This window comes from Dendropsophus ebraccatus, chromosome 13 (assembly GCF_027789765.1).
Source record: "Dendropsophus ebraccatus isolate aDenEbr1 chromosome 13, aDenEbr1.pat, whole genome shotgun sequence".
NCBI lineage: Eukaryota > Metazoa > Chordata > Amphibia > Anura > Hylidae > Dendropsophus > Dendropsophus ebraccatus.
Window position 1 is genome coordinate 10,175,244 of NC_091466.1, and position 4,069 is coordinate 10,179,312.

Genomic DNA, 4,069 nt, shown 5'->3' on the forward strand with positions numbered 1-4,069 from the left:
CCTGCGGCCCCCATACTGCCCCGGAGGACCCGGCCTGCGGCCCCCATACTGCCCCGGAGGAGCCGGCCTGCGGCCCCCATACTGCCCCAGAGGACCCGGCCTGCGGCCCCCATACTGCCCCGGAGGACCCGGCCTGTGGCCCCTGTGTAGGCCCAAACCCCAGATACATTAAAGTCCTATAAATCCTCTGCGGAGTGACACTGTATCCGCCCCATAGGGACACACAGGGATTTATATACAGGGATATACGGTAACTTAGAGGGATTTGTGGCTATTTGGAGGGATATATAATGTGACTTCCCGGCAGTTTCCGGATGTGTCCGGTCTATCAGTTCTATAACCCGGAGAGGTGTCCGGGGCGGAGGGGCCACAGCCGGGCACACACAGCCGGGCCCCCAGCACCGGCGCTGCCCCCTCCGGCCTCCGCAGCACCGGGAGGCCGGAGATCCCATCGTCCCCGCCCCGGCCTCCGCTCCTCACCTGTGGCCTCCGTCTCCGGAGCCGGTTCGGGCGGCGGGGTAGCAGAGTGTGCTGCGGACGGCCCTGAACACGGCGGCTCCTGCTGGTAGCAGCAACTCTCCCAGTCTAAGGGAGAAGGGAGACAAGGAGCCATGGTGGGGGGAGCGGCGCCATTACTCAGGCCAGAGCAATCGAGCTAATCCTCACCCTCTCACCCCAGAGCCCGTCTCCAGGGCTGTAAGAAGACTCCAGGAGCCCGGCCGGGCGTTACAGCCACCTGTCCGCGGGCGGCCGTGCGGGCCCAGCCGCTCCACCCGCTCATTTTACCCCCGTTTATTGAAAATCCGCATCGATTTGATAGTCGCCTCGATTGATCGAGTCTGTCCTGTTCCGACTGGCGACATGGCCGGGGTGACGTCACTTCAGTGAACAAGCAAATTTTATTCAAATATCGCGAGGTTTTTACCGGGAAGTGACGTAAAGATTTAACCTTGGTAACCGATAGACCATAGAGAAAAGGACGTTAGCGGCCAGACAGTCCGCGCCTTTCTGTACAGCCTGCGGCGCATCTATGGTTGATATTAAAATATGCGTGGGATTAACCTCTCACGTGCCGTTTCGGTTTTTTTTTTTTCTGCCTTCGTTTACATTGCTGCGCGGTTTCATGAGCGTTTATTTAAAATCAGAATTAAAAAGAAAAAACAGAGGCTTAGGCTTTTCCTTCTCACCTTCCTTGACTTTTATCTTTCCATAGACAGAGCCGTATGAGGACCCAGACAGGTTTAATTATTGCAGTAATAATATTACATTTGTTGTACTTGTCATTATTAGAAAAGTATTTTTCTCTTTTTTATTATAAGGATTTTTACAGGTTCCCCACAGGATCATGTGGTTCACATATATAACAGCTCGGCCCTCTGCTAGTATAGCCTGTCAGTGTCATGCTGTAATAGCAGAGATGTGGTGGGGGTCTACAGGAGGCCTCAGGCTGCCCTGACTGCAATGTGGGGAGGGCTGAGCGGACATTAATATCACTAATGAGGTGCAGTACAGCTGTCTGTGCCCCCTAGATAGCGGCATCTAGATAGGTAAATAACCGCCTCAGAGATTGCCGAATGGCACCAACAAACACATCCAAGCACCGCCCAGAGGATAGAAGAGCACCGCCCTGAGGATAGATGAGCACCGCCCTGAGGATAGATGAGCACCGCCCTGAGGATAGATGAGCACCGCCCTGAGGATAGATGAGCACCGCCGAGCACCGCCCTGAGGATAGATGAGCACCACCCTGAGGATAGATGAGCACCACCCTGAGGATAGATGAGCACCGCCCTGAGGATAGATGAGCACCGCCCTGAGGATAGATGAGCACCGCCCTGAGGATAGATGAGCACCGCCCTGAGGATAGAAGAGCACCGCCCTGAGGATAGATGAGCACCGCCCTGAGGATAGATGAACACCGCCCTGAGGATAGAAGAGCACCGCCCTGAGGATAGAAGAGCACCGCCCTGAGGATAGAAGAGCACCGCCCTGAGGATAGATGAGCACCGCCCTGAGGATAGATGAGCACCGCCCTGAGGATAGAAGAGCACCGCCCTGAGGATAGATGAGCACCGCCCTGAGGATAGAAGAGCACCGCCCTGAGGATAGATGTACACCGCCCTGAGGATAGACGAGCACCGCCCTTAGGATAGAAGAGCACCACCCTGAGGATAGATGAGCACCGCCCTGAGGATAGATGAGCACCGCCCTGAGGATAGATGAACACCGCCCTGAGGATAGAAGAGCACCGCCGAGCACCGCCCTGAGGATAGATGAGCACCGCCCTGAGGATAGATGAGCACCGCCCTGAGGATAGATGAGCACCGCCCTGAGGATAGATGAGCACCGCCCTGAGGATAGATGAACACCGCCCTGAGGATAGAAGAGCACCGCCCTGAGGATAGAAGAGCACCGCCGAGCACCGCCCTGAGGATAGAAGAGCACCGCCCTGAGGATAGATGAGCACCGCCCTGAGGATAGATGAACACCGCCCTGAGGATAGAAGAGCACCGCCCTGAGGATAGAAGAGCACCGCCCTTAGGATAGAGGAACACCGCCCAGAGGATAGACGAGCACCGCCCAGAGGATAGACGAGCACCGCCCTTAGGATAGAAGAGCACCGCCCTGAGGATAGATGAGCACCGCCCTTAGGATAGAGGAACACCGCCCTGAGGATAGATGAGCACCGCCCTGCGGATAGATGAGCACCGCCCTGAGGATAGATGAGCACCGCCCTGAGGATAGATAAGCACCACCCTAAGGATAGATAAGCACCACCCTAAGGATAGATAAGCACCACCCAGAGGATTGCTGAGCACCGCCCTCAGGATGGATAAGCACCGCCCTGAGGATAGATGAGCACCGCCCTGAGGATAGATGAGCACCGCCCTGAGGATAGATGAGCACCGCCCTGAGGATAGATAAGCACCACCCTAAGGATAGATAAGCACCGCCCAGAGGATTGCTGAGCACTGCCCTCAGGATGGATAAGCACCGCCCTGAGGATAGAAGAGCACCGCCCTGAGGATAGATGAGCACCGCTCTGAGAATAGATGAGCGCCGCCCTGTGGATAGATGAGCACTGCCCTGAGGATAGATGAGCACCGCCCTGAGGATAGATGAGCACCGCCCTTAGGATAGAGGAACACCGCCCTGAGGATGGCCCAGTACCACCATGAGGAGAGATGAGCACCGTCCTAAGGATTGCTGAGCAGTGCCCTGAGGAAAGCTGAGCACTGCACTGAGGATTAATGAGCACCGCCCTGAGGATAGATTAGCACCGTCCAGAGGATTGCTGAGCACTGCTCTGAGGATAGATGAGCACTGTCCTAAGGATTGCCGAGCAGTGCCCTGAGGAAATATGAGCACCGTCCTGAGGATAGCCAAGCACTACCCTGAGGGTAGCCCAGCACTGCACTGAAGATGGCCGAGCATCGTCCTAAGGATTGCCGAGCAGCGTTTTGAGAATAGCCTGACACCGCCCTAAGGATAGCCAAGCAACGTACTTAGGATAGCCAAGCACCACCCTGAGGATAGCCAAACAACGTACTTAGGATAGCCAAGCACCGCCGTGAGAATAGCCAAGCACTGCCATGAGGATAGCCAAGCACTGTACTCAGGATAGCCTTTTAAGGTGATTAAAAAAAACAAACATTTTTTTTTCACTGTGTTTATAAATACACCGTTGCCATTGAAGTCAGAAAAATCCCTCAACAAATCCGCAGTGCGTTTGCAGCCAAAATTGGCGCACTGAAAACCATACCACAGGTCACATTTAGTGGCGCCAGCGCAGGCGCTGACCGGTAATTAAAAGAATAAAGTGCCTTCCCTGATGCTACATACATTCGCTTTTAAACTCTCCTCCATTTTTATGCTACTAGAAATCTTGCTGCTGTATGACATGGAGACATGCTACGTGTGACCGCAGCCTAAGGAGGTCATCCATCATGGCCGCCCCCTTCCTGTGTGCCCTATTACAGCATGGTAGAGTCCCTTCCAGCTGCTCTTCGCTCACACAGGCTCCTTATTACACACCATAATATGTGCCATATATCATGGGCAATGTCTG

General features: G+C 54.9%; 1 protein-coding gene across 3 annotated transcripts in view; it reads right to left on the bottom strand.

The window, feature by feature from the left end:
- The window catches only part of INO80 (INO80 complex ATPase subunit), a 42,265-nt gene extending 41,307 nt beyond the window's left edge, over window positions 1-958 (bottom strand). The window contains exon 1 of one of the 3 annotated variants that reach the window (XM_069949797.1): window positions 926-958. The gene's annotated coding sequence lies outside the window, so the exon portion shown is untranslated. The other 2 variants (XM_069949796.1, XM_069949795.1) reach the window with 2 other exon arrangements.
- Between the last annotated feature and the right edge of the window lie 3,111 nt (window positions 959-4,069).